We start from the raw sequence: 14,859 nt of genomic DNA on the forward strand, positions 1-14,859 counted from the left end.
AGAAGATAACAGGTGCTCGTTAATTTTGCATTCGTAATCGAATTCTTCTTTACATATAAATTTAATTATATGTATTATTAATTAATTGGATGGAAATTGAATTAAGAATTATCTGTCACCGTATATTCAATAATAATTATTAAGATAAATATTGAAATATATATATCAATGAATGAAATTCAATGAATTATACATAATTTATAATACATCATTGAAGTAAGTTGTTAAATTTAAGTTATAAATTACATAGATAAGATTACTAATTTAATGTGAAAAATTTTCCAGAATATTCGATATCGAATGTAATAAATCATTGATGTTATACTCATCTAATTCAAATTCAGAAATTAATCGAGAGAATTATTTTGATGTTTATGGAGGAGAGATCGTCGATGATGGAATATTTATTCTACCATGGTGGTGAAACGCGTGATTATCGAATATTAAGATTAATGATACTATCGGATATAATCAGTAATACCTAAATGCCCGTCCAGTAAACGTCATAACTAATTAATACCCAACCATAAATATTTGATTAATGCGGTTGACAATTACGAAGAAAGAAGAGAAAGAAGTGTTATGTAAATTTGCTTTAATTAGCAGAACGCTCCAAGGAGATTAAAGAACACTATACAAGAGGGTGAAGGGTAAAATAGAAAATTGAACGAAGAGAAGGATTTAACGTCGTTCCGTGTATTTTCCATTTATACGTTTGCTCGATGAAGTTGAATTTAAACGACAGACATATGATGAAAATGCGATTTGAGATTGTTCAACCATGCGTGTTTGAAATGGAATAAACAAAAACTAGAATTTGTTTAAAGAATCCTTTTGCATAAAGGTGTCTATCAGTCAACTTCGTGAAATAACAATTTAATCATATTTATCGCAAACTTTTATATTTTTCGCTCCATATTCTTATTTTATTGCTTATGTTTCATGTTATGTTGTTTCAGATTATTTATTCGATTCGATTGAGAATATCTATTTGTCATATCAAATTATCTTTATAAAATATTTATTTTAGAGGTAACATTTGTTATATTAAAAAAAAAAAGTTGAATTGACAACCAGCATCCGTAAATTTTTATTCGCAAGATAATTGGAGTTCTAATCATGTTTTATTTTTATTTAAAAATTTTTTTATTTACACGTGTGAAAATATGAATTCATAAATAAATTATGATATTTAAAATTGAAATATATAAAACATTTCCTTCTTCATTAATTCTAACGAATTTTCGAACATATTTTCTTAAAAAATTATATACATCTTTAATCAATAATTAGAATTTCAAATAAAGATCTCGATTAATCTTGAATCGCTTGTCAAGAATGATAAGGAGAAGTGTATTAACAATGATGTGCAAAATAAAATAAGATCTTTATCCATATATATATGAAAGATCAATACGATAAATAAGCCACAAATGATACAATTAGGAATTAATTATTATTTTCCAATCTGTGTAATTTATTTTTCATTTACGAACTGATGTAACAGAATTTCTTCTCAATTTTTTCTCAAAGTCATAACGATAATAGGCGATCGTTTCTTTTCCGGGAAGAACAATTTATCTTTCTTAAATAAATAAATTGTAGAAGATCAAGCAGAAAATTCAAACGGAATAACAGGTTTGTTTCTCTCGGGGATAAAGGAAATTAAAAGAAAATTCATTTTATTAAAAAACTCGAAGATGAACAGAGAAAATAAGAATTGAAAAGTACGTTTACCGTCCACATGGCGATTGGCTGATTGTCTACGTACAGATATTTCCAGCGTGTAATTAAATCTCTTATAACTTTTATCGACATTTTTGTATAGTAAGCATTATATTTATATGTAAATTAATCTAATTTGTAAATTACGCTAGTCCACGTACAATGGTGTTCACTTTAATCTCTACAATTGGGACACATATCAGATATTTATCAGGACGTGCAATTTTTGAGAATTCGACTGTAAGATAAGAAAGGAATGGTTGAGAGATCTAATTTTTAAAAATTGATGAGGATGACAGCAAATAAGATCCAGAGTATACATAAAATGAAAAAACCAAGTTACTATCACTATATAATAATATTTCGTATAAAGATATTCTACAAGTAAAATTAATTGTATGAAAAGTTTCATATCAAAGAATTATTATATTTTGTATATTTATGCATTTTAATTTAAATTTTTCACAAAAAGTTACATGAAAAATTCTTGTTTGGTAATCACATAATCAAGTTTTTGAAAAGAAAAGTTCATTTTCATTCTTGGCCATAAATTAGATTGACAATAGAAGCAATCAATTCCACGAATTTCTCACTCTTTGAAATTCGACGTTTGATCTTTGGATAATGTATACACGATACACGAAGCGACGCAATGTGTCGTGAATTTGTTAGCATGAAATTTCTATATGTCATTTGGCTTGGAAGCGATGCATCATTGCAATTGTCGCAATCACGCGATATGCCCGATAATCGATATGCCCGAATAACTCGTGGTATTATTAACGTTATCATAAATTTTTCTAATATATTTATTCCCTTATATATTAAGATATGATTAAAATATTGATTGAAAATGGAAAAACTACGATTTACTTCATCTTTCCTTTAAATTTATTTATATATAGATTTCCAGATTTGGAGTATAAAATTATTAATTATTGAAATTAAAATTTGAAAATAAAGAAGATATTTCATTTTATACGAAAATGACAGATAATATTATTTATCAATCTTTATCGAGAATTGTTTGTATCATGGGGATCGCCCACGAAAATTTCTTTTGTACGTCAGATAAATTTCCATATCAATGGTGATAATTTACTATTCATTCATATCGACTCGAATCGATGACAAATATTTTGCACATCGAGTCGAACCGTCGACGAATTTTGCACGTTTATTTTATATTGGAACTTCATAAAAAACTCACCGATATAAAGCTGCAGGTTTGATATTTACAACGAATCTTTAGAAATTGAATATTGTTGGCCGATAAACAGTTATTGACCCTTAATATCCTGATCCCATAGTATTATCGTGCGAATGAAATTGTGCAAGTCATTTCAAACTTTTATCATTTAAATTTCAATTATACTAATTATTTCCTTGTTTCAGGGTTGTCAAGCTGTGAAATTATATTCGTGAAATTATATTTCGATTGATATTATTTTCAATAATATTGCGAACGTCGAAAATTTCATCGAAAATTTGACCACTTTATTGCTTCAACGATACGACAATTCATCTACAGTATCCGGATGCAATCTATACGCACATTGTATACACATATTGCATAGGTTTATATGTTTATACTTCATTTTATGAACTGACATGGATACTCAAAAATCTTGTATATCAATATATATCTGCAGATAATGTTCATAAATGTGGACAAGGCTTAAAGCAAAACTTATAGCACCATAGATGTAAGAATATTGAAAAAAAGGAAATATTTATTCGCGAAAGCAGATAGCCAATTTAACGAAACATCTAATAACAAACAATTTATAATTTATAACAATTCATCTCCAATCCTCAAATATAATTCAATTCGAGCATAATTTAATTGCACAAAAGTAAAAATTCATTAATATAATTGGAAATGTAACTGGGAACAACATCAGGATTGCGTGTGATCGAGTCTCATGTTCAGGAACTTTGGCAAAATAAATTTTCAGCGGCGTTTGAATTAGAATTTCAGATGAACAATCACGCAGGAATATGCAATGGAACAGGGAAGAAAAGTTTTACTACACCAAGACCAACAAATGTGACGTCCTTTCCGCGAAACGGATGTACATACCTTGCAGACAAGTGAAATGTCATACATAGTGAATCGCGTGCAAGAGGCATTATGTAAATATCGGCTCGAGAAGAACGATGCACTCGATTCACTTTGCTTTCTCAATCTTTTTATCTATTCCCTTTAGATCAAGCATTTCTTCACGGAACGCTGTAATCTCATCAAACATTTGCGTAAACGTATTTCGTCCCGAGATTTTTCGATGATTCTCGAAATTCTTAGAATTACAGAATCAATGAACCGGTGATTTAGGATATCGATAATTAAATAATAATTTAATTGAAAGAATACATATTTCAGGAGCCATTAAATGATAGGACCGAAATAAATATCGAGCATTATTTTCTACTGCCAATTTTTATTCCCACGTATATTTTTATTTTCATTTTTTTTTTTTGAGAAAATAATAAATTATTTATGTATTCGATTTATGAATAACTTTGTGAAATTATTCATTCGAAACAAAATATGGAATTCTATTTGAATCGCGAAGTTAGTTTATAAATTCGAAAACCGTGATACATTTCAAAGTTAATTATCATCACCTAACCTCGCTTTTCAACAAGAAGATATATTTTTCTCCACGAATTAATATTTATTTATTCGTGTCACAGTTCGAGAGAGAGAAAGAGATTTGAAAGTTTATTGCATGGAAATAGGAGCAGTAGGTTTTCCTTGAATTTACTTGCAACAAAGTTGCTAAACTATCTCAATTCGCACAATAGGAATCTCCAAGCATCCACTCTCTCTCTTATTCCATGCTATAACGAGTCTACATTCCGGTAGAATAGTTATCGATTTTTTGAATCGAATTTTTTCTTGCTGATTGTAGAAAGCGCGTCTCTGGAAGTAAAAAACGCGGTGGCTGGTCGAAGTCTCAAAGCCAACACTTGAGAAGTTCAGATTCGAAAAGAAGCGACAGGACAACGAAGTTTAAATAGTTCGACGAATTCAAAATTCAAAATCCCCCTTTGTCCGAACGTTCGAACTTTTTAAGTTGAAAATGGAAAAGCTTTAAACTTCTTCAACTTAAACATCTGAGAAATCGCACGAGGCTCGATGTAAGAACTTGGTGAAACTTTAATCTGTAAAAAAAAAAAAAAGGATGTGCTGTGAGAAATATAGAAAATTATACAGGAAATTCAAGTATTATAGAATTATCAGCATATTCCTAACAATTTGAAAAAAAAAATTAAATTGGAATAGTGTTGGTGCAGAAAAATTTAACGTACAATCTTTTAAAGAGATTTATAATTTTAACTTTGAATTAAAGCAACAAAATATCTTCCTATTAACCTATAATTAAGAAAATTACGAATTTCTGGGTATAGATGTAACACATAAAGAACGACATTGTAACCTATCATTCTGTCAACGACGAATCGTCCTGTCACGTTTTTACCCGATGAGAAATGCATCGAGATTTCGAGAAAATCCCAGGAACAGAACATTGGGTGGTTCTTTTATTCGCATAAAATTTCTGGCAAAAACTGTATATTGTCACAGTGAGATGCTTTTAACAAATCGTCCGTGAAATGTTGCATTTTTGGATTCGCGGCATTAATCTTCAACTACAAACTTGCGTGCACGAGGAAAAATTAGGAAAATTCCGACTTCCTTGCATGAAATAAATGCACGATCGTTTTAAATTCGTTGGAAACGGGTCAAGATCGAGCTAGTATGCATGGTTAGTAATTTAAATCCACAAAGTGAATATTTAAACGTTGTTTAGCTTCCCCCTCCTTTTTCTTCCATTTTCTGTACGTTTTATTTGATTTTTAACCTCATAATGATTAATCCATAAATGATGTATAAATAAACGTAAATTAGCTCGACGTAGATTTGTTTAAAATGGGTCAAAATCGTATTTGTATAGAAAGTTTTTTTTCCCTTATTTTTTTTTATTCGATTTCTCCTGCTTCTATTAATCGTTAATTAAAATTAAAATGATACAATTTTCTGGAATTTCATGAGATGAAAATACTTACAATAGTAATTTCACGTGTGAGATTATTGAAAAGAAAGTTAAAAATATATAATATATATAGAAGATTAGCTATAGGATAGATTTAAATTAATAAAAAAAGAAATATAGAATTAAAAGAAAATAATTATAAAAAGAAATAATTCTAAATTGTAGTTCAATCTTGTAACTAGAAGTCATTCTCGCTTTTGTCACTCACAAGTCTTTTAAGAATGTTCATTCTCCTGTTCTTCACGACAAAAGCAATGTCGGCATTCCTAGACTCGCGTATTTTCTAATCTATCAATCCTGTGACATCTGATCCACGAGTACCAGTTATTCTTTGACATGTAGGTTACATGTAGATTATCTTCACAAATTCTCTCTGATTACATGAATTTCTGTTGTATATCGTATAAAATTAAAACTATAAAATCAATCGTTTTTGGCAATTTCTTACAAAATATATTTTATTATATATAATATTTATTTTTTTTTATAAATGATTAAACTAGTAATATATTTATAATTCATTAGTCAAGTAAAGTAAAATAAATAGTATCGATCAATCACTTTTCAGACTAATGGAACATGACAGCTATAATGCAAATAGCATGTACATTAAATGTATATATAATGATAAAGAAAATAACAATTATACAATTATCGATATGTTGTAAATTTCAATAACTTCAATAATTAATTTTATAATTAAACAATTAATATTCGGTTCAATATCATTCTTATATGTATCATCTCGTAAAAATTTTTTATTTATTAACCATTATTTATTAAAACACAAAATAACTTTAACATTTTATATTTATTTTATGTTTAACTTTATACTAACAAAAATTTTTTTTTCTTTCAGAATCGAGCAACTAAACAACTGAACAATTGTTTACCTCGATTTGCAAATAATTGAGAAATAGAATTTATAATAGAAAAAATTCCTTTTCGAGGAAAATTTTCACTGCAACATCGAATCGTTTAAATCATCGTTGACATCGGACATTTGGAAAAAGTTAAGCAAAAACGGTGTGTAACACGATTTGAACAATGAAACGCCAAGCAAGGACGCGAGATTTCCATACATTTTAAATAATTCCCACATCTCGGCTTTTGCAGCAAGGTGATTTTACATTCAAATCTTCAAGCCACACGCAAACCGCGAAAAAATATTTTACCGAGATTCCAGGCTGAAGCTGGAGATTCGTCCAATTTCTAGCTCGTGTCTCGCGTTGTTTTCCTGGGCGACATTAAAAAAATATTTCGTCGTGCGACGACGAAAGACGGGGACAATTTGTTTGGATCTACTCCCACAGCATTCTGAATCAAGATATTCCACGAACCTCGTTCCAGTTTTTCTTCTTCTTTTCCTTGAAATCGGCCATCCTTTCTTCGTTTCACCTTTTGTTTCATATCTCAGAAATCTAGTGCATTTTTAGAGTAACATAAGAACGCAAATAATTGCCATTTATGAATCCTAATCAATTAAAATTCTCTGAAGTTGAAATGAAAAATATTAACTCCTTAAATATTTAATAAAATGAAAGAAGAATCGTTCAAGAGGATGTGTTCTTAATCAATTTTGTGATTCATTGAAAGAAAGAAACAATATATATGAAGGTAAGAAGAAAATAATAATTTTAAGTAACAAATTAAACAAAAAGAATAAATAGAAATAAATAGAAACAGAAGCAGAATCTTTTGTAATTCATTGAAAAAAAAAATGATGATCTTAAATAAAAGTATTGAAATAAATTGAATAAAAGCAAAGAGAAATTTCTGATTTGAAAAAATAATGCAATGCTTTTTAATCTGACGATCGAGAAAAAAGTTCTCCTCTCGTTCGATGTAAAATTGTAAAATTTTAAAAAGCATACGACAAAAGTGCATAAGACACTTCGATTTTTTTCAATCGACTTTACGCAGCTCGCCCCGTGAATTGCAAAAAATTGTTATAACGTAAAACAAAGCGAAAAGTAGCCAAGTCGTGGGGATCGCTTTTTGAAAGCCAGATTTTTCTGCCACGATTTTTTCCCCGACGACGAGGAAAGTTTTGATTGGAACGACACCCGTTTTCATACGAAGCTTCATTAGACCTCTCGCCTCCGAGTTATTAATTTCCGGAACGTTGACGACATTCACAGGAACGAATTCATCATTACGGCCAACTCGGCCAACTTTCAAGGAATTTGAAAGTGGCGGAAAATTTAATTAGATATTGATCTCGAAACATTAGTCAACTGTATATTCGACGTCTTCCTTTAAACATCGTATTTAAGGAATTTTATTCAAAAAATAAGTGTCTTGGACAACAAACTTGGAAGAAAAATTCAAATATAAGAAGAACATTAAATGTAAAAGAAAAAAAAAGAATCTCCTACAATTTAATATTCTCAATATTTCCAAATAAACACGCACCTACGGAGAATTAAATTTCAATCATCCAAAAAACAAAGCTAAATAAATACCAAGCATAGGCAAAATCTATCAAGAAAATTGTTACGATAATTAACAAATATTCTTTTCAATCAGAAAATCTTTGGCAACGAGATAATTAATACCCTGATTTGATCATACTGGTTGATTAATGACGGTCTCGAGTAAATTCATCAACGTGAACCAGATGGTGGTCCATGAGCATCAACAGTATGGGATAGGCACCCAAGGGTGTCGCGTGACTCGAATAAAAATTCCATCGCTCTATTTTTGTCTTCCGTCCACGTATTTCGGGAACGTGGAAACTCGCGAGAGATCGGTTGAAAGTTAATGATCGACGTAACAACCTCGATGCGTTAATAAAAATGGTTGCATTTATATATTTAATCAGATGGGAACATTGAAACGTGACCGGAAGCTTCTTTCTTCTTTATTGAGAAACGTTCCAACGCGAGTGAGACTGGCGAGAGGGTGGGAAAATATGGAGAAATATTTAAGTATGCGATGTATCTGGTGGAAAAATATTGGGGCAAGAAGGAGGTAAGTGTTTTAATCTCCAATAATTTTCGAGAAAATTTTATTCCCCTTTTTAATTCACTCTCGTGACACGAGATACACGTTTCACTTTATTTTTGTTGATGTAACGTATGAATATTAATGAAATATTATCCTTTTAATTAATTGGATGGAGCGTAAAATTCGTAGAATAAGCGAAATTTATTTTTATCTTTCGATTATTTGTTATTTTCCAATACAAATTAAAATCCTGATTTATCACGTGAAATTCGTTTCAAAGATTTATAGAGATCATTCCTTCAGGTGTTTCACCAGGTTTTTCTTCCACTAGCATTTAAGAAAATGTATTATCATTTAAAGCTCTTGAGCCAGTTACGGTTAGGAAAACAGAAGCTCTAAAATTAGCGCAATTTCGTTTAGAAGTCTGTTCAAATAAATCATTCTGCCTTGCTACATCTTTCTTCCTCTGTATCCGACGACTTAACGCATTCCTCTCCAATCTTGCATAACAATATAAAACAATTTTAATTGCATTAGAAGAAATTTACGACAATTCTTTTAAAAAATAAAAAGTAAAAACAAAAAGAAGAAAATTTTTTACGTGAAATGGAAATATAACAATTTGAGAATTGTTTCCAGCTAATAATCGCATCATTAAATTTTCAAAATTGTGACACGATTTTGAACTTGTTCAAAGTGACATCAATACAACGTAACAATTTGAAGAAGTTTCTAAACAATTCTTTACGAACATTTGCATCGTAAAGTGGTAAAGCTTGTGAAAAGTTCATTATTGATGCTTTAATTTAGCAACGATTCAAAATATACGATCTATTCTTTCATTTCAAACGTGGCGTTAAAAAAAATTTGTATATTCAGTATTTTCCATCGTGTACAATATCATTTATCGAAGATTATATTTTCAACAATATTACTTGGAAAATTTTTCTTCTTCTTCTTAAACGAGTCCATATATTCTTCATGAAACCATAAAATTTTGTAATTTTATTTAAGCAGAAAATTTATAGAATTTAACTCGATTTTTACTGTCTATTCATCATTCGAGTAATTATCGAAGAAAATTTTATGTCCATTAGTGGAAAGAGAACTTTATTAAATTCGTATTTACTCGCATGTCTGACCAATGATAGATCATTTTTACTTAGATGCTAAAACTTTGATTCATTTCCTATGTTCTAATAACTTAAAGTTCAATATACTTTTGTATCAATTTTGATATATATTGACGATGTACATCGAAATTTCTATGAAGAAACTCTAAAATTTTAATATAAAATTGAAAGCATATTTAAATCTACACCGCTGAAATTTCATCAAACATTTATTTTACTGGTTTCGACCAACGGATCGTTTATCAAGAAGGGAACTTTGTTATCTGTGCGTCATATGCTTTCAAGGATGAAAATATAAATATTTAAAGATTGGCCTTATCGTTAGGAACAATGCCACATTCCCAAAGGGATTTTTATCCTCGTAATAAAATTAGGTCTCTTCCTTTACGCGATATTTACCCTCCGGAAATTAACCCACATTTTAGATCTACGCGCGAAATTAAATTTATATAGAAATATTCCCTTCCTCTCTCTCGCAATCTCATTTAAAGAGAGAATCGAATTATCCGAATTTACTATACATACAATATCTATAAAATTAATAAATTTAATAAACCAATCGATAAAAAATTTATCCGCAAAATAATTGCCCGTTCAAGTGCCCGAAATTTTCATTGAAAATGATTAATTCTTAGAAGATGAAAATATTTCTGTGAAATAAGTTTTAATTCTCAATCATTCTTAACTTCTCACAATAATTTTTTAAATGTTTCGATGGAAAATATTTTTTGAAGTGTATTTTAACGAAACATTCATTATTAGAAGTAAAATTCGCGATAGATACTGGAAAATCTAGTCAAGTCTCGTCCTCATTGAACGATTCGCCAAAGAAAAGAATAAATAAATAAAATAAAAGTAATCCAATAAATAATCAATTAAAAGATATTCAATCATTTTTACATAGAAAACGTAGGAAAAAGAAACTCATCCTGTTTATCGTTTCAACCTCGTTTACATCCCTAACTTGATCCCTTTTCAAAGCTGTCAATTCGTGCACAAACACGAAAATTTCACAATTTTGCATATCTGCCGTAAAATACTCGAAAAACTCGACTCTATTATAAGTTACTTGCAGGGGTGGAGCGTTAAATTAGAAATTAAAATGAAATTAAAGTCCACTACGAATACTCCTATACTCATCCCCGCTAATTGCATCCATCAGTTTTTATTAATCCTTTAAAAAATAACGAGAATTAAAGTTATCGTTTCATCCATTTATCCCTACATCGCATTTTTCCATTCCCTTTCATTGATTCGTTTACGAGAAAGTTTGAAAAAACATCGAAAAAAAGAAAACGAAAGTCTCGACATTCGTAATTTTCTCACTGTTTTATACTCGCGCGTGAATTAAAAAACATTCATGCAAAATGGTGAAACGCTTTTACGCGACAAAATAGATTCTGCTATGTGTGTTTTTTTTTCTTGTTTCCTTTTTGAGAGAAAGAGAGAATTGTGCAGTTTAATGTTACGAGCACGCTTTTGGAAAACTTGTTGAGTGTTGCTCATCGTTGGAGAGAACAAGAATTTTATTAATGTAAATTTCCTCTTTAACCCTTTTTATGTTTAAAAACAGGGGAAATTTTAGTCCCCCTATTTATGCTTAGTCGGTATCATACAGTTTATTTTAGATTGCTAAAAATTTGTATCCGATCACAAGTTTGAAATTTAAGGTAAACATTTATTCCTTTTATGATAATTTTACTGTAAATAAGATTTTTTCTAAATTTTTTTCAGATTTCATGAAAGTTTTTGGAAAGTTATTACTTAAAGTTTTTTTATAATTTATATAATGGAATATTGTAGTGCCAAGATAAATAATTTCAAGGCAAATATCACAACACAGTTCGAGGTATGCTCCAATCTGTAATTTTAATAAAATGTGTACAAACTAAAACTTACATATATGTTTTCAATTAGGTAGTAGCAGACACATATTTGCCAGCACAAAATATTTGTTAACATATCATTTTTAAAGAAAAATTATAAAAAACGAAGCAATTACATTAATAAATACAATAATAATAATACAATGATAGTTACAATGATAACAAGTCTAATAATAAACGAAGAGTGATATATTTTTATATTCTTTTAGTAATTAGTAAATTCCAAATTTCACCAACAAAAGAGGAAACGAGTAAAAAACAAAAAAATTCCAAATTGAAATCTGTTCATTCGAACATCTCTACGAAGGAAAAGGAATGTTAAAGCTAACGAGTTGAATGAAATATTAAAAACCAAAGACGAAATACTTAAAATTACTCAAAATTTCCTTGTGTTAAACACAACAATTTGATTGAATCATAGTCATTCGTTGGATGAAATAAATCAAACGTTATTGTCGATAATTTTTTTTCGACTGATGGTTCATTATATCATATTTAAAAAATAGATAATTTGAAGGTTATGATAAATGATAAGATCGTTTGATAGTAAAGAATTAATTTGTTTAAAAATTATTTGAAGATCGTGATGGATAAAGATAATGATCAAGAAGGTTCAAGGCCATTTAAATATCCTGCTGGAAGGATGAAGTAGAATAAATCCAATTTCACGTAAATTTACATGTCAAAATTTAATTAAAAATAACGTATATAATAGAAATGTTAAAATGAAAATTCCTTTTCATTCCAGTAACTAAAAAAGAATTTTTTTTTGTTTTTTAATTCGATTATTGATTCTTGGAATGAATCATTGAACTTGTCTGACTCGCGTAAATGAATTCAGACAAAGAGAGACAAGTAGAATTCCCGATAATGAAAAATCGAGATCCTTTTTTTATAAAGTAGAAACTTCGTTACACAGAAAATCATTGATTCGACGCGTTCCAAGAAAATTGGCCTCTTAACGAAGAAATCGACGAGTCGAAGCGAAAATTTCATAACTTTCTATCGATATTGTTGTCAACTAAGACGAAAGAAATAAATCTATTGAAACTTTCAATACCTTCGACGTTTTCTCGAGGTATTCAAAAAAATTGCATTTTTAAAAATTCCCTTTTCGATTCGACAATAATGCTCTTGATATATATTCAATTTCCAAGATAGAAAAAAATGGCATCAGCGTGTTTCGCACGCTTTGCAATTTTGTTCGTATTCCCGGTGAACATTTTTCAAATTTTTGTCACGCATCTAACTCTTTCTCCTTTCGTTTCTCATGAATTCCGCGTTACAAATCTTGTAATAAATCCTGCGACGAATGTTGACGAATTCAGGTTGTAAAATCTGATAAAAGAGAAAAGAGAAGAAATTGCTTTCTTCTTCTTCTTCTTCTTCTTCTTCTTCTTCTAAAAGAGAAGCAGAAGCAAAAGTGCAAGACGATGTTAAAGAAAAAGAGAAAGAAGAAAAAGAGAGATAGAGCGATGAAATGGAAAAAAATTGTGGAGGAAGAAAGGAAAGGAATCAATAAACATGAAGATTGAAGAAATTATATAAAGTGAACGTAACAAGAATAATGAATAAAAAATGTGAAAAAAATATAATAATAATAGAAGAAAAAGATAATGAAACAATGAAAAAATGAGGAGGAAAACTAAGGAAAGAGTGATGAAAGAAATAATGGATGATAAGAGAATAAAAGAGGATGATGAGAAATGATGAAAAATTGAGGAAAAAATAAAAATAATAAATGGAAAAAAAAATTAATAATACTTTTAAAGAAATTTAATTGAATTATCTTTATTTTATATTTCATCAACCGTGTTCCAAACGCATTTTACTCACCTTAAACCTCTACTGTACTCTATTTGTTTGATCAGGCGGTGACCTATTCTACTTGTTTGACTAAGGAACACGTTGTTCATTCACCGTTATTAAAGACACCTAAATTCAACATGATCGATCACTTGTGCAACACCACGTAGCGACACGATCAATTTCTACGTTACAAATTTTGTTTGCTCTATTTAAGACAATAAATTACGTATGTACAAATTAATTATCAAAATTGGTAAAAATAAAGGTTGTTCTAACAGACGAATACAAATTTAAAAAAATTTTTTTTAATTAATTATCTTTAATTATCTAAGTGTATTTTGGTATTACATGTTCAAGTGTATCTAAACAAGAAATGTTCGATGAAAAGCATTTGTATAAATACATATGCAATTTTTGTTTGTTATTTGAACTGTTAAAGAATCTATTTCTATGCTGTGCTCGAATACGATATAAATAATGGTTTAATTCCAAGAAAAAAAACAAAGTACAGAGAACGAAACGAAACAGTTTTGCGTAGAAATGGAATGCAAGAAAATAGTAAAAAAAAAAAAAAAGAAAAAAAGAAAAAGAAAAACAATTGTTTTAATCTATCGACGATATTACATAATAACAATAGTTGGATGTCAAATTTTTTCAATTAATTTCTCAAGCAATTGTTCATGTTAAAATTTTATCATTAAAAATTATTTTTTACTTTTTTATAACAATGTCTAACTGAAATAATTTGACTAGTTACAAATATCGTTTCAATTTCAAAAATTTTCCTTCATTTTAAAACTTTATTTTAAAAATTTTATTAAACTCTAATGATTAAACGAAAATTAAAAATTTTTCTATAAAGCGTATCTTTTATTTCGATAAAAAAAAATTCTACGTATAATTTCATTAATAATGAATATTTTAGAAAAAACTGTAAATGTAATTTCCTCTCAGTATTCCTCACAGTATTATTATAATTTGAAGCATCATATAGATACGTGATATAATTAAACTTTAATTATACGTGTGCATTTTATAGAAATTTCTAATTACTTTTATTATTAATTATTTAATATTATTATATTATATATCAGGTGAAGTGAATCACATTTTTGACATCCAATAAATTGTTTACTTATTTTATAATTTCGAATTTATCGAATTTATTTATAAATTGATTTTATAATAAAACGTTCATCGAACAGAAAATATAATAATATGAAAATTGGAAGAAAATTTAGCGTTTAAAATTCTCATTTACAAGATACATTATATTCGATATTTGTACGAGTCTCTTTC

General features: G+C 28.7%; 2 long non-coding RNA genes across 2 annotated transcripts; both read left to right on the top strand.

Annotated features, from left to right (window-relative positions):
* The first annotated feature begins 4,299 nt into the window (after window positions 1–4,299).
* Window positions 4,300–7,799, top strand: LOC105735713 (uncharacterized). The gene is made up of 4 exons (XR_015295043.1): window positions 4,300–4,472; window positions 4,641–5,495; window positions 6,643–6,809; window positions 6,900–7,799. It is a non-coding gene; the product is annotated as an uncharacterized LOC105735713 (long non-coding RNA).
* Window positions 7,800–8,358: 559 nt separating this feature from the next.
* LOC147656106 (uncharacterized) lies at window positions 8,359–13,797 on the top strand. The gene is made up of 3 exons (XR_015295044.1): window positions 8,359–8,756; window positions 11,600–11,714; window positions 11,783–13,797. It is a non-coding gene; the product is annotated as an uncharacterized LOC147656106 (long non-coding RNA).
* The last annotated feature ends 1,062 nt before the right edge of the window (window positions 13,798–14,859 follow it).

Source organism: Apis florea, unplaced genomic scaffold, assembly GCF_048593485.1.
Source record: "Apis florea isolate Af1SG1 unplaced genomic scaffold, ASM4859348v1 contig_3810_pilon, whole genome shotgun sequence".
Taxonomy (NCBI): Eukaryota; Metazoa; Arthropoda; class Insecta; order Hymenoptera; family Apidae; genus Apis; species Apis florea.